The sequence below is a fragment of the Protopterus annectens genome, chromosome 8.part0 (assembly GCF_019279795.1).
Source record: "Protopterus annectens isolate FY-2018-M chromosome 8.part0, PAN1.0, whole genome shotgun sequence".
In the NCBI taxonomy this organism is placed as follows: domain Eukaryota; kingdom Metazoa; phylum Chordata; order Ceratodontiformes; family Protopteridae; genus Protopterus; species Protopterus annectens.
In genome coordinates, this window is record NC_056741.1 from 376,104,927 (window position 1) to 376,128,778 (window position 23,852).

A 23,852-nucleotide genomic window follows, 5' to 3' on the forward strand; every position below is an offset into this window, starting at 1 on the left:
CTTCATTGATCTATATATCCCCTAAGGCAATAATATCCCATCATAGTCTCTGAAGAGAAGAAGAACTCTCCTGAGTAACTGGTAACATCCCCAGGAAACAATTATTTTAGGTGACATAGTGACTGGAGCTCAGTCACTATGAACAAATCTCAACACTCATTAAACATATATAGATTCACACAATTTATCACTACCCCTGCTGAGTATAATAAATCACACAGTAACTCATCAATGGTAGATTGAATTCTGGTATCTGATCCTAGTAAAATTATATCCATCAGCACTCTCCCAGACACACTTAATGGCCATCTGCCAACTTATGCCTACAGGCACCTCATATGTATCCCAAAACAACACAAACTTAACATTACATAACATAACATTATTCATAACATTACAAAATGTGATAAACAAGCATTTACATCTACCATAAGAATATTTAACTGGAACATATTGAAATACCTACCATTAGAAGGTGTAACACTGGAATTTAAGTAGGTATTTCTAAATACATTCAACATAATGGCCCCCATGAGGTAAAAAACTAAATCCTGTCCCTATGGCTAACACAGTCAACAAAAAAATAATGAATCTATAAAGAAGATAAAGCCTGGAAATACTGGCTTAAACAGATAACACAACAGAGACCCCAGACTTTCAGTCAACTCTGTAGCCTCACTAAAAGTAAAGTCACTGCCGACAAAATAACTAATATGTTGCACTCCAAAACTCTAACTAAAACAACCCTAAAGCTTTTTAACCCTAAACCTTTTTGGAGGCCAACTGCCAACAGTTTCAACTCTCACTTCTTCTAAGTTGTTGCCAAACTCATTAAAACCAATAGCAATACTAACTATCCTAGCTATCACTGACATCCACAATAATCATTTTACTCTAACCGATCCTCACATCCGCAATCAAATAATTTCTACTCACATTAAAACCCACCACCCTAGCCATAGACAACTTTCCAGCTGAGTACTTAACTAGCTTACCCAGTAAACACATTAATCACTAGATCAGTTCAAGAAAACAATGATCCAGCTATCTGGAAAAATCTTGCATCCTGCCTTTGCTCAAAGGAGGACGCTTTGTATAGCTGTCAGACTACAGGGCAATTGTCATCCTTCTGTCACTCTCAAACATCTTAGAAAAATGTTTTATTATTTGAACCACTTGAAAAACACCAAAAAATGAACCACTTACACCAGAGAACTCCACGCTCCTTGTTACTGGAAATAGTTCTGGTTATTTGTAATTCAAAGTTCTGAATTGATAGCAGCCAAAATTATTTAGTGCAACTCAGCAAAATAGTAGCAAACAAGCTCATTCCAACAATATGCTTAAAATTAGCAGCAAACCAGTCTTGACCATAAAATATTATGAACAGCAACACTGATATCTCCTAAGATATGGCAAAATGGCTTTCTCACTATTCTTAGATATGTCAAAGGCTTTTGACACTGTCTCACATAACAAGTCAGTAGGCAGTCTTCAATCCCAAAGGATCATGGGTTTGCACCTCTATTGGACTGATTTGAGCAGCATCTTCTGTGGCTGTGCAGTCCAGTCCAGGAGTGGCAGCTCCTTCCACACTCTGAGCAGCAGCAGGCAGATGTTGATCTGGTATAATGGGCATGGATCTTCCTGAGGGGTCTCCTTGACAAGGTGGTTTCATACATAGAGAGAACTTCTTTCACTTCCCATTTCTAGGCAATCTTGTCTGAGGCAAGAGAATACCAGTGGTTCATGCTGATGGAGAGAGCACTAAGGTCACACTTGCATATGTCCTTGTAGAGCAATTTGGGTCCAGCACACTGATGTCCCACTGACCAGACTGAACAAGGAGAAGGTCACTGTAAGCTGCCTGTCAGGTGCCAGGATCCACCACATAATGTAAGCACTCGGGTCACTCCAAAGCAAGTACAAGTATGACTCCATCATTGTCCATGCTGGTGTGAATGACCTGAGATGTACCTCTCTGGACTACATGAAAATAGACATGTAGCCCAGGCTGGTATGTCCCTGACCTTGAGTAGCATCTTGCCCTCACCAAGAATGATGCCACAATATAAAGACAAAATAATCAGTTTCAACAATTGGCTAAAGTATTGGTGTCATTCAAAGGGGATCCAGTGTTTGTCAGCCTGGGATGACATGCTCGACAAGCCACGTTGCTCCACTAGGGACGGCTTGCACCTGTCACCCTTAGGCTTTTGTATACTGGCCAAGGCTCTTGCCACCCCCATAGTGCCTTTTTTAGGCAAGGCTCAAAGGACAAACCCACCTCCATAGACAACCCAAAGATAAAAAAACTAAAGGTAGTGCTACTCAATGCCAGAAGTCTAAATCTCAAGATGCATGCACTCGAGACTCTCCGCAGTATGGAGAAAATCGATGTCTGTGCAGTAACAGAAACCTGGTTCAAGGCTCCTGAGAGCACCCCAGCACTACCAGGTTATAATATACCATGCGTTTCAGCCCCAAAACTCGAACCGAAGCACAAAAGGAGGGGAGTATCTATATTCATCAACGATACCTACACCTCCAGGTTAGTGGCACTGCACGAAGCATCGGAAACCATCCATGTGCAACTAACAGCGAGCAAAACTGCCTTTCAGTTTGTAGCTTGCTACAGAACACCCCCCCCCCTATTACAGGAACCCCACTTGGCATTCCTGAGAACACTGGAGAATATGAAGGTCTCTCCAAACACTATGTTATTGGGTGACTTCAACTACCCAAACATTGACTGGGAAAACTACTCAAGCCCAAACACCCTCGCCCAATGGTTCCTTGAATTTATAAACTCTAACGCAATGGAACAACTGGACACCACTCCCACAAGAGGGAAGAACATATTGGACCTGGTCATCACCAACATGGGGACTCTATGTTCCACACCAGAGGTAAACCCCTCATTGGTAAGATCAGACCATAAACAAATTTCCCTGGACATCCATATCCCGTCCCCACCCCCAGCCAAGGAAATCGCTGTAAAGAATTTCTCAAAAGCCAACTTTGCACTTCTCAAGACAGAGGTGGAATCCTTCAAAGCCCCTGGGCCAGAGGATAATACAGCCCAATCCACAGAATCCTTTACAAATGCATTCTATGAGCACCTGCAGGAATGCATGGATCGTGCTACCCCAAATAAAACCAAGACTCACTCCTCCAAAAACAGGAGACCAGTCTGTTGGACCCCGGCCATAAATAAGCTATACAACAGAAGGAGGAAGCTACTACATGACAGAGCAAAATCACAAAAAGGGAAGGCATCTCTGATCAGTATTAGCAAGAAACTTCGATCCCTCATAAAATCATCAAAGGCCAGTTTCAAAAGAAAAATTGCCCTAGACACTAAAGATAATCACAAGGCCTTCTTTAGTTATGTCAGAAACATGGGTGGAAACTCCCAGATATGCTCTGAATTGTTGCTTAACGGTACAAAATATACCAAACCTACAGACATAGCCAACATCCTGGCAGACAGATTCAGCGCAAACTTCTCTCCCCCTTCCCCCCCAAAAGAGCAAACGCCTATCCCAACTGAATGTAACCTCCCTGACATCACAGATGCACAGGTGAAAGCTGCCCTCTCCAAAGCAAAAAACACAGCATCTATGGGACTGGACAGTGTCCCAGGCTGTGTCTTACATGAGCTCCAAGAAGAACTGAACCCTCACAATAAGTCACTGTTCAGACTTAGCCTTACTACAGGATATGTACCCAAAGAATGGCGTACAGCTACAGTGGTCCCACTCCACAAAGGTGGTGCCACAATGGACCCCGGAAACTATCGCCCCATAAGCCTGACTGGTCTGGTCTGTAAAGCTATGGAGCGTATTATCATGGAACTCATAAACAAAGACATTGGGAGCCTCCAGACACTGGACCCTACCCAATTCGGCTTTGTTAAGGGCAGATCTTGCCTCTTAAACCTAGTTGATTTCTTTGAAATAGTTACCAAAGCCATAGATGAGGGCAAGGTAGTCCACACAGCCTACCTGGACCTCGCAAAAGCCTTCGACACAATACCCCACTTGGGCATCATAAATAAGCTTACCAGCTTAAATATCAACCCCTATATCACAAGATGGGTTGCAAACTGGCTCAGAGATAGAACTCACATTGTCAGAATCGCAGGTGCCATGTCCGAATCCAAACCAGTTACAAGTGGCATCCCACAGGGCTCAGTTCTGGGACCTCTCTTGTTCGGTATATACTTCTCTGAGGTGCAGGCTAACACAGGGGGATTATGGCTGACAAAGTTCGCAGATGACTGCAAACTGGGGGCCATAATCGAATCTCCAGCTGACACAAGCATCCTCCAAAAGGGTCTCACAGAGATGGATGCTTGGTGCCAGAGCCACGGCCTCAAGCTAAATGCTAAAAAGTGCATAGTCATCCCATCTGGGAAAAACAAGGTGCCCACAAATTACCACATAGGTGGTAATCCATTAAGAATAGAAGAAGTAATTAGAGATTTGGGGACCAACGTAGATAGTAATCTCTCCTTTGATAATCACGTTGCCAAAGTGGTTAGAAAGACCTTCTATATAACCCACCTTATCATGAAAGGGTTCGCATCTAGATCAAGATAGGTCATTGTGCCCCTCTACTCGTCACTCATCAGGCCCATAATTGAATACAATGCCCCTTTTGGGATGCATCTTACCCGACACCTGCAGCAACTGGAGAGACCCCAAAAGTACCTCACCAAGAGGATCATGGGCTACAAACAGATGTCCTATGCAGCTCGACTAAAGAAACTCCAGTTCTACTCAGTTGCTTACCACCTACTCAGAGGCGATCTATGCCTGACGTACAAAGCCATGTCAAACCCAGAATTAATGGACATGCTCCACCTCAAAAAATCCAAGTACCTTAGAGCTACACGCTCCAGGGACCTAAACCTCAGCACAAAAATAAATAGGACATGCTGGAGGGACAGATTCATTTCCCAGAGGCTCCCCTCACTCTGGAATAGATTCCCAATTCATGTTAGACATAGCCCCCTGCTGACCCTCTTCAAGCGAAATTTGGACGCGTGGATGGGAAATCACAAATTCACGCCTGGGATCTCTCCTGTGTCCCTGCTAGACAGAGGCACAGTAAACTAATCTTAAAAGGGTACCTTCTGTGACCTACTTTACAGAGGCACAGTAGGCTAATCTAATAGGGAGGCAGAAGCCAAATACACTCTGGCTAGGCTTATAAATGCTCTAGGGCAGATAGCCTAGTATCTACCTATGAACCTATAAACCTATGAACCTTTCAGCCCCTTCCACACTCCAATCTCCAAAAACGGAGGTTTTTCAGTATTTGGCCATCCATCATGCATGACACATGACTCAGCCAATACATATGTCTCTGTTTCAGGAGGGTGATCATGGAGGTAGTGCACATCTTCTCAATCACTGTGCTGTTGGGGAGCTTGTCCTGCCATGAGTTACCAAATATGCATCTAAGGCAGCACATATGGAATACATTGAGCCACTGCTCCTGTTCTGAGTGAGTGTACAGTCCATGTAATGTGCTCAAAAACACAGGCTGTGTAAACCTGTGCCTTGGTGTGCACAGTGAGATTATTATTAGCCCATACTCTCTGTCAGCCTGGAAATTGTTATGGCAGCTTTTTCAATACACTTGTTGGTCTTCCTGTCAAGCAACAAGTTCTCAGAGATTGCAGAGCCTAGATACATAAACTCATGTACAACCTCCAGCTCAGTCACTCACTATGATGTATGGGTCATTGCCCACATTTTGGCCCATTACATAGATATTCTTTAAACTGATTCTGAGGCCAAATTCCATATGTGCATTTGCAAAGGGAGCCATGAGTGACTGAAGTTCTTGCTGAGTGTGAGCCACAATAGCTGTGTCATCAGCGATCAGGAACTCCTTTAGATGCATTCTAAGCACCTTTGTCTTGGATCTAAGTCTCGAAAGTCTGAAGAGGTTGCTGTCTATTCTGGTTCAGAGAAAGCTACCCTCTGTAGCAGTTCCAAAGGCAAATTTCAACAGAACTGAAAAGAAGATACCAAACAATGCTGGAGCCAGTACACAACCTTGCTTTTCTCCACTGAGAATCTCCGAAGGTTCGGATGTGGATCCATTGTACTTGATGGTTCCCTTCATGCCTTGGTAATGATAAGCAGTATTGGAGGACAGTTGATTTTTACCAGAATTGCAAACAGACCTTTCCTACTGATGAAGTTGAATGCCTTGGTTAGATCAGTGAAGGCACTATACAAAGGTTTGTTCTGCTCCCTGCACTTTTCTTGGGTTGCCTAACAGAGAAAACAATGTCTATAGTCGATTGTCCAGCTCTAAACCTATCTGAAACTCAGGGTAAACTTTCTCTGCAAGAATGTGGAGCTTCTTCAGGACAACACGTGCAAACAGTTTCCCAGTGGTACAAAGAAGGAGATGCCCCAATAGTTGTTACAATCACTTCTGTCGCCCTTATTCTTTGACATAGTAACTATCTTAGCATCCCTTATATCTTGCGGTGCACTACCTTCTCTCCCGCATTGGCAAAGTATTGCATGCAGGTCTGAGATTAGGGTAATGCTGGCACATTTAAGGATTTCTGAAAGAATACCATCTTTCCCAGGGGCTTTTCTTGAAGATTATGCTTTTAGTGCATCATTGAGTTTCTCCAAGGTGGGGTCAGCATCAAGTTCAGTCATAGTTGTTAGAGGCTCGATGGTATTCAGGGCTCTCTCCATAACTATGGTCTCTGCCATACAGCTGCAAGTAGTGTTCCAGCCAGCATTCCATCTGCTTAGTTCTGTCTTTCAAGACCTCACCTGTGGCCGACTTAAGTGGGACGATCTTTCTTTGTGATGAGCTGATGACTTGCTTGATCCTATCTTATATTCCTTGCATGTTACCAATGTCCATGGCTTGATGAATCTTGAAGCAAAGTTGGAGCCAGTAATCATTTCCACACCATTGAGCTACCTGATGCCCTTGACTTAGAGCACACCAGAGTGTCTGGAAGTTCTTCTCATTGGGCAAGAACCTGTATACAGCTAATGCTTGTCTCTTCTTCTCAATCAGGGGTGGCAGTACTTCAGTGTTGGCTTCGAACCAATCAGCACACTTGACTGTCTTCTTCCCAAAGATATATATTGCAGTGTTATAGATAGCATCCTGTAGTGTTTCCCATCTCTTGTTGGTGTTAGTGTTATCCAGACAGGGCAAAGCCTCTTTAAGTGCTTGAACAAATTTGTGTACTTTTGAAGTGTCATGAGTCTTGTCTATTTCAATGTGTGGCCTACATTGTCTTTTAGAACAAAAGAACTTTTGCATTTGGATGTTCACCTTACTACACACTAGCAAGTGGTCAGTATCACAGTCTGCACTGTGGTAGCTGTGTGCTACCGACACTACCTAAACTGCAGTGTTTGGTGAGGATGAGGTCAAGTTGGTGCCAATGTTTCGATCTTGGGTGCTGCCATGAATCTTTGTGCTGGATCTTGACATTGAAGATGTTGGTTATGCAGCGATTATATTGGGAACAAATTTCAAGGAACAGCTGTCCATTTTCATTCATCTTTCCTGTTCCAAATTGTCCCAGACAAGATGGCCAGCTAAACTGGTCACTGCCAACTCTGGCAAGAATAAATAATGGTTCATGGAAAGGGACCTCACTGATGGCAGCACGAAGTTCATCAAATAATTTGTTCTTGACTTCCTGGGTAGAAGTTAAGTAGGGACATATATGCTGAAGATGTTGACCATGGCCACTGGTGTTTGTAGCTGAATTGTCAGCAGACTCTCATTTCCCATATTTGGTGGTATGACTGAGCCAATGAAGTTGTTTCTGATTGTGAAACCAACACCATGTTCCCTTGTCTCTTCTAGAAGCTTCCTGTGCCAGAAAAAAGTAAAGTCTTTCCCCCTGACCATCCAGTGGACAGCAGCCTTGTTTCCTGGAGGGCCACAATGTCTGAAATCTGCTCAACTCGTTGTTAATGACTGCTATCTTCTGAGCATCACTGATGTTCTGCAGATCTTCTGTAAGGCCTGGAATCACTGTCCTTACGTTCCATCTACCTAGCCTAAGGGCTGGTGTATTTTGTTGCTTTTTTGTTTTTATAGGTATATGGTTAATGATCCACTTGTTGGGGGGTTCCCTAAGCCCCATACACCCAGTGTAGCAAGTGGACTGTGGCGAGGCAGCACCTCATTGGTTGGGGGCTGCAGAGCTTAATGCAGGGAGTAGCTGCCAATGGGATCAAAGGATCTCTCCTACTATTGGAAGCAGCCCCTGGCACCTCACTCTTTGCCAACTGAGTGCATTGGCTTATTACTTGTAACTGCTACTTCTTTTGTTGTGTCACCACTCAAAGAGTGAAGCTGGAGTATTCTCGCCAGGGTGCAGGCCTGGGCAAGTCAATTTGAGGAAACAGTTGATGCACAGCAGCATTTTCCCCCTCTCCACACCACTGATGTAATCTAAAGGGAAAGGCAAGGCCAGTACAACTTGGCATCAGTGTCATCACAAAAGCTGCCAGAGTGAGGTTGAGTACAACCTCAGACTGCCTTAGGGGCTCCATCTCCGTATTTTTCCTTGGGGTTTACTCCTGAAGTCTTCACCATAACTAGGTGTTGCTGCAAGGCAGTGGGAGTTTACATAAGAGTTTATCTTCTCCTAGATGGGTTGCTATCCCAGTTGACAAGACTCAGCTGCCTGAAGCAACTGGTTTTAAGGTGCCAGTCACCTGCCTTTGCCCCTTCTCCTGTCAGTACAAATGGTTTTACAGGACTTAGAAACTAAGCCACACATGAAAGCCGGGAGCTGACCTAGGGTTGTCAGAGGCTATTAGAGATGCATGCCATAGGAGCTTTTTATAGATAGTAGAAGCGTATCCCCACTACCACCCCCAGTTAAGTCACACATAAAGGCCAGGAGCTGAACTTGGGTTGCCAGAGGCTATTAGAGATGCATGCCATGTGACAATTTTATAGATAGTGGAAGCTTATCCCCACTACCACCCCCAGTTAAGCCACACATGAAGGCAGGAGCTGGACATGGGTTGTCAGAGGCTATTAGGGGTGCATGCCAAGGGAGCATTTTATAGATAGTGGAATCTTATCCCCACTACCATCCCCAGCTATGACAACCAGAAACTACAGTGTATAGGTCTCTCACACTCCAGCCTTCATTGCTTCAACAGCCTCCATTGTTTATTTAGCCAAGAGATGCCAATCTGTAAATTGTCAATCAGCTCGATCTTTCTTTCTTCTGGTCACTGTTAGAGTACCTCAAGGAACTATCTTAGGGTTCCCACTTTTTGATATCTTCATAAATGACCATGATTATACCAAATACAAGAAATAACTATAGGAAATGTAGTCAGGAGACAATAATTAAACAGTGGAACAATATACTGCATTATGACAAAAACACTCACTTATTAGGTTACAGACCAGTTTTCTCACATAGGAAAGGGATCAACTTGAAAAATTCGTATGAGTAATCTGGTAGGAAACAGAGTTACAGGTCCAATGAAGAAAAGAAAATGGCAAAATGCTGATGTCGTAAATACTGCCATACATTTGGGAAGAGTCTAATGTGTTAGTTCCAGGTTATGAGAGCTCTATAGTCTGTCCAGAATACTGAAACTGAAAAAGGGAGGGAGTAGTTTATTTGTCCAGTTGTTCAGCATGTTTGGTATTCTATTTTGGGAAAACTCTAAGGTGATTAAATGTACATTTTAATGAATTCCTTTGAGACATAAAAAACAAAAACATGGATAACGCTTTGTGTAAGCACTCCCTCTCCCCTGTCATGTACAAGTTTTAAAAGGCATTTTTTTTTCTGGAGAGACTCCATAAGTCACCTAGAGGTGGACAATATATGAACACTCTCAAGTACAAAGAACCTAGATGGCAGTTGTTGAATGCCACAGTGCCCCCGGTCTCAATGAGACTGTTTCACTAAAGAGCTCTCTATATAAGAGAGCAGCTAAATTATAAAACACTTGAAGCTGGATTCAATAAAGCTGTGAAACTGCCAGCCTAGCTAGCTAGAATTTTGTAAATAATTCCATGTCATAGTAAATATTAATATGATCCATAGGCTTATCTACAAATGTAAATAACCTATATGTTGTATGCTGAGCTTCAAAAATGTAACCACAGTGCACCCTGCTGGAAAAGTGCAGAAATGTATATGGACTATGGTCTGTGAAAATGTATGTTTTCATAGTAGAAATTGGGACATACAGAGATAACTTGCAAACTCTAAGAAAATAAGTGGAAATTGTTTATGACTCTGTTATCTCTGGTTCAGCTCAAAGCAAACACAATGTCTAGAGTTTTAGGCTTTCCTATTGTTTGGAAACAGACTAAATGTTTAAAAGGGTCACACAGGAAAACCAATTGGTTAAAAACACAAAAAGAAAAAGCTAGCAAGGCTAGAATTTCCACTGTGTGATATGTTAAACCTCTTGAATCAGAGGCAACATGGGATATATGTAAACTACCCTTCAAGGATATCAGGTGTTTCAGCTAAATGACAATTCTGAATGTCCATGAATTCTTGGTGTTACTTTAAAGTCTTTTTATGGACAATTGCAGACCAATAAAGTCAAACCCCTCTAACTGTAGACATACATGTTTCTGCATTCTTATGATATCATTTTTACAACACAAGAAGAATGCTTGACTTTTGGAAACACAGGGTAGTCATACCCAACTGATATCCATAAACCTAAGGGTGTCTACAAAATATCCCAACTAACAAACTAAAACAATGTTTAAAAAGGTCACACAGGAAAACCAATTGGTTAACAACACAAAAAGAAAAATCTAGCAAAGCTAGAATTTCTTCTGTGTGATACCTTAAACCTCTTGAACCAGAGGCAACATGGGATATATGTAAATTACCCTTTAAGGATATCAGGTGTTTCAGCTAAATGGCAATTCTGAATGCCCATAATTTATTCAGAGGAAAGGTTTTATCAACATTATGAAAAATTAAAGTTTTAGTTAACGTAAAGTTATCTGAAAATAAAGCTGAAAGAAAATCATCAATATCTCTCCAAAAATCCCTTGGTTTAGAGCAATCATTGAAAATATGGAACTAATCTGCATTACATGATGTTAGACATCTCCAGCAAATGATGTTATTCAATATTTTGAAAGTAGTGGGTAATTCTTAAGTACTAATTTGTGAGAGGGCAAATTAGATAAGCTATTGCTCTGGGATTACCAAAAGGACGTATTCTATAGAAGATTGGGGATGAAAAGTAGGGTGATGTTGCTCAGTGCCCAGCTGCATTGCCTGCAGTGCAGAAATGTGCAGCTGCATTGCCCGCAGAGCAGCAGGGAACCTAGGAGGGTTTCACTGACTGGTGTCTAGGGAAAAAATAGTTTCTAGGCATTTGCATCTATACAAGGCACAACTAACCACCATTCTGTGGTATGCATCTACACGCAAATGTATGATTTATATACAGGCAAACAAACAGTTTTAAACTAGTCTGCCAATAGGAAATCACACAATGATCCTTCTTCCAGCAATGCCCAGCTCAGACAAGGTTATATCCACACTCTTCTGCCACAAGGGGGCAGGGGAGCCCTTCTTAATGTAAGATGGCTGGATTTGAGTTCAAGTCTATGAAAAATGGGCTAGCTTCAGCAATTCTAGATTTAGTCTATGCTAACTAATCAATATTTCAGTGCAATACAAGTGCAGGTAATAAGCAGGTACAAACAGTCAAAACAGTCAAAAAGGCACAAATTAATGCAGCAAACAGTAAAATACAGAAGAAAATTTGCAAATCAAATGCAAAATAAGCTTAATTTCTTGTTCTTAGCTTTGGATGGCTTGGATTCAATCAGAAACACTGTGATTCTCTGGCAAATAATGCCAAATGTAGAACAGTTCTGGTTAATTGAGCCAAAAACATGCAAAAGTGAGTAGTGTTTGTTTTAATACAGTACTTCACTGAAGGCAGTCCCTCTCCCATGTGCAAAATTATCGCATGTAATTATTTAATTACATCATGAACACATCTGTAAAAAAATTAGATTGAGCTGTATTCAAACCCTGTATCATCTCTTCTCAAAATACATTCTTACTGCTGTTACATTTGCTGCCACAGAGACAGGCATGCAGCGGATGTTTTCCTTCCACTCAGTACTGTCCAAAGTGCTGACTGCTATGCCTCTCTTTTTGTTTGTGCAAAGAAAACTGAACCACTAGAACTCTTACAATTATCTCAGTGAAGCAGGGACCCATGCTTGCTTATTGCTTAACTATGCGCAGATGGGGAAAACTGTACAAATACGGTTTTAATGTCCTAAAACTTATGACACAACATTTCTGATATGAACTACTTATGAACACCATAGTAGCTGTTAGCTATTTCTACCATAGCCACTATGGATAGGTACATCTCAAGTTGAAGCAGTAGTCATTAAATATGTATCTGACATCCGCAAACACTTTGCCATCAATTCAGCAACCAGCTGCTTGGTGGTGCACTATGGAAAGTGCTGATTAGCATGTATTATAGGTTCATAGGTTCATAGGTTTATACTAGGCTATCTGCCCTAAGGCATTTATAAGCCTAGCCCAAATTTTTGTGGCTTACGCCACCCCTTATATGAAAAAATACTGTGCCCATTAGTTTGTTGTGCCTCTGTCCAGCAGTGACACAGAGATGATTCCCGGGGTAAACCTACGATCTCCCATCCACAGGTCTAGATTTCTCATGAACAGAGTCAGCGAGGTGCTCTGCCTCACATGGACCGGGATTTTATTCCACAGCATAGGGAGTCTCTGAGTGATAAATCTATCCCTCCAGCATGTCCTATTTATATCCGTGCTAAGGTTTAAGTTGCTTGCTCTAGTGGTTTTGGTGGATTTGGATTTTTTGAGGTGGAGCATGTCCATTAATTCCGGGTTGGACATGGCCTTGTATGTCAGGCACATGTCACCTCTGAGCAGACGGTATGCGACTGAATAGAGCTGGAGTTTCTTCAATCTGGCAGCATATGACAGATTTTGGAGTCCCTTTATCCTTTTGGTGAGGAACTTTTGGGGTCTCTCCAATTGCTGCAGATGTCGGGTGAGATACATCCCGAATGGGGCATTGTACTCGATCATTGGTCTGATAAGTGAAGAGTACAGGGAACAATGACCTCACTAGATCTGGATGTGAATCCCTTCATGATCAGGTGGGCAATGTAGAAGGTCTTTCTAACCACTTTAGCAATGTGAGTGTCAAAAGAAAGGCCACTGTCAACCTGGGTCCCCAGGTCCCTGATAACCCCTTCTGTGCTTAGTGGATTGCCACCTATATGGTAGCTTGGGGTTACCTTGTTTTTCCCGAAGGGTATGACTATACATTTTTTGGCATTTAACTTCAGGCCATGGCTCTGGCACCAGCTATCTGTTTCCGTGAGTCCCTTCTGAAGGATATCCGTGTCCGATGCACTTTCCACTATGGCGCCCAGTTTGCAGTCGTCTGCAAACTTTGTCAGCCAAAGTCCTCCCATGTTGGCCTGTACTTCTGAGAAGTAGATGCCAAACAATATGGGGCCAAGGACCGAGCCCTGTGGGACACCACTTGTGACCGGCTTGGAGTCTGACACAGCGCCAGCAACTCTAACCCTGTGGGTTCTGTCCTTAAGCCAGTTTGCAACCCTCATTGTGACATATGGGTTTACATTTAAGCTGGTAAGTTTTTCTACAATACCCGAGTGGGGTATTGTGTCGAAAGCCTTTGCAAGGTCAAGGTAGGCTGTATGGACTGCCTTTCCCTCATCAATGGCCTTGGTGACTGTTTCGAAGAAGTCGACAAAGTTCAAAAGGCATGATCTTCCCTTGACAAAGCCAAACTGGGTCGGGTCCAATGTCTGTAAGTCCCCTATATCTTTGTTTATGAGCTCCATTATGATCCTCTCCATAGCTTTGCAGACTAGACTTGTTAAGCTTATGGGGCGGTAATTACCAGGGTCCGTAGAGGCGCCGCCTTTGTGGAGTGGGACAACAGTTGCCGTATGCCACTCCTTGGGCACGTATCCTGTGGTAAGGCTGAGATTAAACAGCTGCCTTATGTGCGGGTTTAATTCCTCATTTAGCTCGTGTAGCACACAGCCAGGGACACCATCCGGTCCCATTGATGCTGTGTTTTTAGCTTTAGAGAGAGCAGCTTTCACCTGCGCATTTGAGATGTCCGGGAGGCTACACTCGGCTGGGATAGTTATCTCTCCTTTAGGGGAGAGGGGTGAAGTTTGCACTGAACCTGTCTGCCAGTATGTTGGCAATGTCTGTGGGTTCAGTGATTTTGTATCATTTTGGACTAATTCTGAGCATATCTGGGAGTTTCCACCCAGGTTCCTAACATAGCTGAAAAAGGCCTTATGATTGTCCTTTGAATCCATGGCAATTTTTCTCTCAAAATTGGCCTTAGTTGATTTTATGAGTGCTCGTATTTTTTACTAATAATGATCAGGGTGACTTCCCTTTTATGGATTTTGTTCTATCATGTAATAGCTTTCTCCTCTTATTGTAAAGTTTGTTAATGGCTGGGGTCCACCAGACTGGACGTTTGCCCTTTGTGGAAAGAGTCTTGGTTTTATTTGGGATTGCCTGATCCATGCAGTCCTGGAGGTGTTCATAGAAGGCATTTGTAAGGGCTTCCGCAGCTTGGGTTGTGGTTTCCACTGGCTCAGGGGCCTTGAAGGATACCACACCAGTCTTGAGTAGTGTGAAGTTTGCTTTAGAGAAGTTCTTCACTATGGTCTTTTGTTTGGGGTGGGGCGGGATGTGGATTTCCAGTGAGATTAGTTTATGATCAGATCTCACCAATGAGGGATATACTTCGTGTGGAGCATTTTGTCCCCATGTTTGTGACAATGAGATCTAGTATATTTTCTCCTCTCGTGGGAACAGTGACTAGCTGTTCCATGGCATTTGAATTTATGAACTCCAGGAACCGTTGGGCTAGAAAGTTAGGGCTTGAGTAATGTTCCCAGTCTATATTCGGGTAGTTGAAGTCACCCAATATGATGGTGTTTGGAGATACATTTATACCCTCCAGTGTCTTCAGGAAGGCTGTGTGGGGTTCCTGAGTTTGAGAGGGTGGCCTGTAGCATGCTACAATTTGTAGAGCAGTTTTGCCTATGGTTAGTTGCACTTGGATGGTTTCAAGCTTAGATGCGTTGCCACCAACCTGGAGGTGTGGGTATCCTTTATGAATATGGATACACCCCCTCCTTTTGTGGTGTGGTCCGGGTTTTGGGGCTGGAACGCATGATATGAGGTAAAACCTAATAGTGCCAGGGTGCTCTCAGGAGCCTTGAACCAGGTTTCAGTTACAGCACAGACATCGATGTTCTCCATACTGAGAAGGGCCTTGAGTGCATGCATTTTGAGATTTAGACTTCTGGCATTGAGCAGCATTACCCTCAGTTTCTTCCCATTTTTGTTTTCTAGGGTGGTAGGTTTAGAATTTGAGCCTTGCCTAAAAAAGGCACTATGGGGATGGCAAGAGCCTTAGCCAATATCCGGAATCCCAGGGTGACAGGTGCAAGCCGTCCCTTGAAGCAGCGTGGCTTGTCAAGCATGTCATCCCAGGCAGACAGACACTGGATCCCCTTTGAATGACACCAGACATTAAGCCAATTGTTAAAGCTGATCATCTTGTCTCTATATTGTGGCATCATTCTTGGTGAAGGAAGGATACTGCTCAGGGTTAGGGTCATACCTGCCTGGGCTACATAATCAGAGAGCTCCTCTATGTCTCTTTTCATGTAGTCCAGGGAGGTACGTCTCAGGTCGTTCACACCAGCATGGACAATGACTGTGTCATATTTGTACTTGCCGTGGAGTGACCCGGGTGCTTGTGTTATGTGGCAGATTCTAGCGCCCGATAGGCAGCTTACTGTGACCCTCTCCTTGTTCAGCCTGGTGAGTGGGACGTCAGTGTGTCTGACTATGGAGTCACCTATGACAAGTATGTTTGGTGTTGTATTTGGCCTTAAGGGCTGTGACTGCTTTGCACACTGCTTTTGTGGTTTATGTGTTGCTTGTGGGGTGTCTTGAGGTAGCAGTTGTTTGGGTGTCTGCTTTGGAGGCCTCTGCTGTTTAGGTAAATTTTTACTCAGAGCCTCCGAGTATGTCTTTGTGTGTTATGTTTATTTGTGTTACTTATGTTTATTGCTCAGTTAGTCTTTATCCCATTAAAATCCATATAAAAAGACTTTTTACTGACTGCACACATATTTATACTGAGTCATGTGTGCCCTGCATCCATATACTTGAAAACTGGTATGTCAGTACTAGTTTCCAAATGTCAACTACACTACAGTAATAAGTAGGACAACTGCCTTCTTACATCATCTAAACTTTTATTACTGACAATAGACATTCAGATTGTCTTAAATATTTAAAGCAATTTTTTCACAAATATGAATACCATACATACACAGCTGCATCCATGCTGATCAGAAAAATTGTGTGTTTGTATGTGACAATAAGTGTACAATGTACACACCCATACTGAGAAACAAACAGCTGTACATGTCACAGTTCAGCTACATGCATTCCTGATAGCTTTCAGCATCTAGTTTGAGAAGCTGAGTTTGAAAGTATACCTGCACATTAGAAACACAACAGGAAATAGTACATCTACACTTTGCACACCACTCTCATAACAGGATATGTCAGCCACATCATATAATGATGATGGCATCATATATAAAGACCACTATGACAAGGCAAAAGCATACTTCAGGGGTTTTGCAGTTATTAACTACTGTGTTTGGAAGATGGGAACATAATACTTACATGTGTGTTAAAGTACCACAGCAGCCACATTATGCATGCATCTGTATATATGTGTAAGTGTGTGTGCATAGTCAGAGGGACATCAATCTGTATCCTACTATCATTAATCTAGTTACATACAGACATTGACAGTTGTACATGCATACCCAGCCATTTCATACAGGCCTCCCAACATCTTCTCCCAAACATACAATGAGGATGTTATCCAATAAAAATTGTCCAGCAGCAGTGTAAAAGTCATACTTGTTAAGTGTCTACTGTCAGCAATCCAGTCCCATGGAGTACAGGTATCTTGGCAGCCATATACTTGTCTACACATAATTTATTACAGGCCTCCCAACACTTTCTCTCAAACATCCAGTGATGATATCATCCACTATAAATTGTCCAGCAGCAGAATAAAAGTCAGACTTGTGCCATGGTGCTTGTGTTAGGTACTGAGTTCACTACTTGTTATAACAAGTTAGGTACGGGCTTTAATCTCACTGCAGTCAATTGGGGTATGTATAGTCAGAACAGCATGAGTCAATATCCTACTGTCAGCAATCAAGTTCCACTGAGAACAAATATTTTGACAGTTGTACATGCCTGCACATCATAGTTATACAGGCCTCACAACATCTTCTCGCAAACATACAGTGCTAATATCATCAGCTATAAAGTGTTGTCTGACAATGTAAAAGCCAGACTTTTGCTGTGGAACTTGCATTAAGTACTGTGCACTGTAGATAGTTAGATGGATGTCCTACTCTCACTGTGGTCAACTTGTGTGTGTGTGTGTATGTGTGTGTGTGTGGGTGCGTGTGTGCGTGTGTGCGTGTGTGCGTGTGTGCGTGTGTGTGTGTGTGTGTGTGTGTGTGTGTGTGTGTGTGTGTGTGTGTGTGTGTGTGTGTGAGAGAGCTTGTATTCAGTTGGCTCACATTCAAGAGACCATTTTAGAACAGCATGTGAGACACTCCTACTACCATCTTCTTCTCAGCAGATACTGCTATCATCAGCTATAAAGTGTTGTCTGACACTATAAAAGCCAGCCTTGTGCTGTGTGCTGTGGCTCTTGCATTAAGTACTGTACTCTATAGATGGTTAGGTAGGGGTTTTACTCTCACTGCAGTCAACTGGTGTGTTTATGTTCAGTTGGTTCATGTTTAAGAGACCATTTTAGAACAGCATGTGAGACACTCCTACTACCATCTTTTTCTCAACAGACACTACTGATGTCATCAGCTAGAAAGTGTTGTATGATGCTATAAAAGCCAGCCTTGTGCTGTGGCACTTGTGTTAAGTAGTGAGCTCTATTGATAGGTAGGGTTTATAGTCTCACTGCAGTCAACTGGTTTGTGTGTGCATGCAACAATCAGTACTGTGACAATTTTAGAACAACATGTGAGTCCACAGCTTTGTCAGATACTCCTTAGAACATCTTCTTGTAACATACACTGATGATGTCATCCTATATAACATGCACTCTGACAGCACTCAAGACAAGCTTGTGCTGTGGCAGTAACATTAAATACTGTGTTCTTAAGCTTCTTTACATAGATATGTAGGGGTTCTAATCTGTCACCAGACAACTTGCGTGGGTATATATCCCAATATTACTTTTGAGACAATTTCAAACAGAGATGTGACTCCACATCCATGTCCGACACTTCTCCCAACATTTTCTTCTCAGCATGCAGTGATGCTATCATACTTCATAAAGTGCAACATGACAGTGTTAAAGTCAGACATATGTGCCCCCCCCCCCGTTTTGACCTATTGTTTCTGGGAGTGGATGACTCACTGAGCCAATGTCCATTTTTGTTGTGCATAAACTTAGAGCAATAGTGGATGAGGTTCCCTCTGTTTTAAAATACACTCAGCATTTTGTGGAAACTCTGTTTGAATTTAATACAAATTATGATGTATCTAAATATGTTTTGGTGACTCTTGATGTTAATACACTGTTCACTGCTATCCCCACTATGAAAGGGGTGGAAGCAGTGAGATTGTTCTTACATAAACATCCAACCACAAATAAAATGTTACTCAGCAGTACGAATATCTCCCAGTGTACAGAAAAATAACAAAAATAATAATCCAAATAAACGTGCTGGAAGACAACCAAGGCAGTCATACAAAAAACTCGAACTGTAAAGTTCCAAAAATGCTCTTGCTATGTAAATATATATAAAGCAGGTCTTGTTTATTGTAAAAAACACACACAGTAAGCACTTTCACCGTAGCTTCATCAGACTGTTAAAATTCAAATGTTGAATCAATTACATTTATAAGCTACAATTAATGATGTATCGCAAATCAGTTAACCATTTCTAAGTAGTATTAAAGGAATACTGCAAGAAACTTTCAATGCTTGCAAGTACATTCACTTATGTATAACAAATAAATATATCTTCGCTAGTATTATAAAAAATATATTTTGAAATTGAATATTTATATCTGCACTTTCTAAATAAATTATATATACTGGTCATATAATTAAATATATTATATATGACATAATATGAATAAATAAAAAATATGTTATAAAAAGTGTATGTGTATATATATATATATATATATATATATATAGGAAATATGCATAATGAAAGATAAAAAACATCTAATATATAACAATTCTCATAAAAAGGTGTGCATTAAATTAATATAGTCCCTAATCTAATGAAGGTATATTTAAATAAAATTACCTGTTCTAAATGCTGTATCAAACTCAGCAAACTTAGAAAAGAGTAATACAATGCATTTGCTACTTCCAATAAATGCAGTGGTAAAAAATATAAAATGGAATTAAACATGACTAGCAATCGATACTTAAGCGCTTAGGGCATGTAGAATCTATCACTGAACCAGATAGTATTATGCCAAACAAAGTTAATGCACATGTCCCTATCGAAAGAGATATAATAGATAACACATATATTCATGTATTAAAAATAACAAATAATAAAGTATAATGTAGTATGTATAACCACATCTATATTAAAACAAAAACATAACACATAAACAATGTGTCTATTATAAATCAACATCCATAAATAAACATCCATTAATAAATACATGGATAAAATATGTGTATCTAATATAAATGCACATATTAACCCTAAACTTTTAACCGCCTAGCTCTTAATATAGGTTTTAGTGACGCCCTTTCATTAAGACCTTTACCCTGGTCAGATCGCAATCTCATGATCCAGTCTATTTCCTTACATTCAGTTTTGTTACGTATATTACCTTCCCTAATATTGGGTACAACAAAGTCAACAACCATAAATTTAAATGTATGGCCATATCCTTCTCTAACTATGTGTTTAGCTAGGGCATTGCGTGTGTAGCCTATCCTTATGGCATATAGGTGTTCCCTTATTCTAATACGGAACATCCTATTAGTTTTACCTATATAAAACGCCTGACATTATTGACATAATGCTAAGTACACTAAATTATAAGTATCACATGAACCTGTGACATGAAAATAAAAAACTTGTCCTGAATCAGGATGGATGAAATAATTCCCTGAAAAAATATATTCACAGTACTTGCAATGACCACATGGATAAGTACCTGGACATTCTGTCGATCTATCATGCATATAGGGATGGCATAGCATGCTTTTCAAGTTAGGTTTATTCCTAAATTGGTAAATAGGACATTCACCTACTTTTGTTTTGATGTCCTTATCAGAAGTAAGGATGGACCAATGCTTCTTTATTATATCCATTACTATATTCCTATCTTGAGTATAGTACATAGGTACCTTAACTGAATTAAGGGTATTTCCTCTATTTGGTGCACCATTAGTGTGTGCAGAATAATATGGTAGAGCTTTATTTAGCCTAATCTCTCCTATATCTTTCAAACACTTATTAATATGTGACTGTGTAACCGCGTTGAGACAATCTATGTCTAAAATTATTAATTTCCATTTGGAAATTTTGTTCTAATACATTCAATCTAGATATACGCATACTCTGACCTTTTATAATATTATCAAATATGTGATGTGGGTGCATACTGGATCTATGCAAAAGAGTATTACGATAACAAGATTTGCGATAGACTCCAGTATTGACTGAATCTCCCAACACTCTCTCTACATACACATCAAGATAATGTATCTTGATGTGAGAAAATTCACATGTAAATTTCAGATAAGGAGTCATATTATTAATTTCCACTACATACTGGTTTAATTCCTGTATGTACCATGCCATACGAGGAAGATGTCATCTACAAAACGCCTATAAAAACATACATGTTCCGAATGTATACGTCTCTTAAGCAACTATTTTGTGGATCACATTGCTTATGTGTTATGTTTTTGTTTTAATATAGATGTGGTTATACATACTACATTATACTTTATTATTTGTTATTTTTAATACATGAATATATGTGTTATCTATTATATCTCTTTCGATAGTGACATGTGCATTAACTTTGTTTGGCATAATACTATCTGGTTCAGTGATAGATTCTACATGCCCTAAGCGCTTAAGTATTGATTGCTAGTCATGTTTAATTCCATTTTATATTTTTTACCATTGCATTTATTGGAAGTAGCAAATGCATTGTATTACTCTTTTCTAAGTTTGCTGAGTTTGATACAGCATTTAGAACAGGTAATTTTATTTAAATATACCTTCATTAGATTAGGGACTATATTAATTTAATGCACACCTTTTTATGAGAATTGTTATATATTAGATGTTTTTTATCTTTCATTATGCATATTTCCTATATATATATATATATATATATATATATATATATATATATATATATATATACACTTTTTATAACATATTTTTTATTTATTCATATTATGTCATATATAATATATTTAATTATATGACCAGTATATATAATTTATTTAGAAAGTGCAGATATAAATATTCAATTTCAAAATATATTTTTTATAATACTAGCGAAGATATATTTATTTGTTATACATAAGCGAATTTACTTGCAAGCGTTGAAAGTTTCTTGCAGTATTCCTTTAATATTACTTAGAAATGGTTAATTGATTTGTGATACGTCATTAATTTTAGCTTACATAAACATAGTCAATATTCTAATGATATGATTTTCTTGATTTATGCATTACTGGACCTTGTTTTAGAGAACAATGCTTTTATGTTTAATGAATGTATTTATTTGCAGAAGGTTGGTGTAGCTATAGGCATGTCATGTGCCAATAGCTTTGCCAACCTTGTTATGGCTAGCTGGGAAGAAGAATTTGTTCTTAGTGAACATTTGTATTCACAATATTTAAAATATTTTAAGAGATGGGTGCATGACATATTCATTATGGGATGGCCTTGTTCATATGCTAGATCACTTCATTCTGTACCTTTAGAGTACCACTAGCTATCTTAGATTTACTAGACATATGGCCTTTGATGCCATTGATTTTTTATATGTTCATCTATCCAAAGGTGGAAGTGGCATGCTGGAAATGAGTATATATAAAATGTATTGCAGAAGAAATACACTTATGTATCATACTATTATGCATCAATACATATTTAGCAATATTGTCAAGAGCCAAACATTTAGACTGTTGAGGCTTCATGCTAATGATATTCAGTTTCATCGAGCCTTTAATGATTTGAGGCAGGAATTATTGGGTAGAGGTTACTCTAAACATGCTTTTACTTCTATAACTCAGGTCATGATAGAAGCTAGAAATAATTCTGCTAAGCCCAATTTTTCGAAGAGTTCATATAGTACATATCCTAGGAAGAGTGCAGTAAGAGATAATATGGTTAGACCAGTAATGACCTTTACACTTTTTATAACATATTTTTTATTTATTCATATTATGTCATATATAATATATTTAATTATATGACCAGTATATATAATTTATTTAGAAAGTGCAGATATAAATATTCAATTTCAAAATATATTTTTTATAATACTAGCGAAGATATATTTATTTGTTATACATAAGCGAATGTACTTGCAAGCGTTGAAAGTTTCTTGCAGTATTCCTTTAATATTACTTAGAAATGGTTAATTGATTTGCGATATGTCATTAATTGTAGCTTACATAAACAATGTTAATATGATATGTAATATTATACGCAGGAATTGGCCTATACTTATGTCTGATGAGAAGATATGTGAAATTATTCGCACTGAACCAAAGTTTTGTTTTAAGAATAATTTGTCTTTTAAGAGACAACTGTGCTATGGTCATAACAAGAAGTGTATGCAGGCTTTTAACAAGAAGGGTACTTTCCCATGTCGTGGATGCATGGCTTGTACATTTATTTCTAAATGCAAAACTTTTGTTCATCCAGGAAATGGTTTTGTGTTTAATCCAAGGTTCTGTGCTGATTGTTCTACTTGTAATCTGGTCTATCTGGCTGTATGTAATAAATGCAATTGTTTTTATATGGGGAAGACCTGTAGGTCTTTCAGAGAATGTCTTTTGGAACATGGTTATAGTGGAAAGAAAGATATTACTACTGCCCTGTATAGGCACGTGGTAGATTTTAATGATCATAGTTTTAGTTTTTTAGTGTTGCAATGCAAGAATAATAATATTGGAGGAGGTGATTTACGTATGTGGTGGTGCTGGTGTTACGTTGCATTCATCTTCTACACCTACACAGGTGCAATGTTCAAATCAGACCCAGTCTACTGCTGTGTGTGTGGATGGTGGTGCATGATCTTTTGAATCACTTGTCATTTCACTACCACTTAGGATAACCTTTAACATAGTCCTATGCATCAACCATTTTTTCTTCTTGCCACATGACATCCTTCCTGCAGAGGAGTGGAGGATGCCCTCATGTCAAATATGCATACACACATTATGAAACAGAGTCCTTCCATGAATCTCTGCAAGCCATCTCCAGACCATTGCATGTATGATTGCTAATTCTGTCATGGTGTGGTGCACGTCCCATATGGACAGTGGCAGTGTGTAATGTAATACAACAAATACACACATAGGCTTACTGTCTTCCATCATATAGATATGGGGAGTTTGTTTTAAATGGTATAATAATGTCTAGGATTTTAT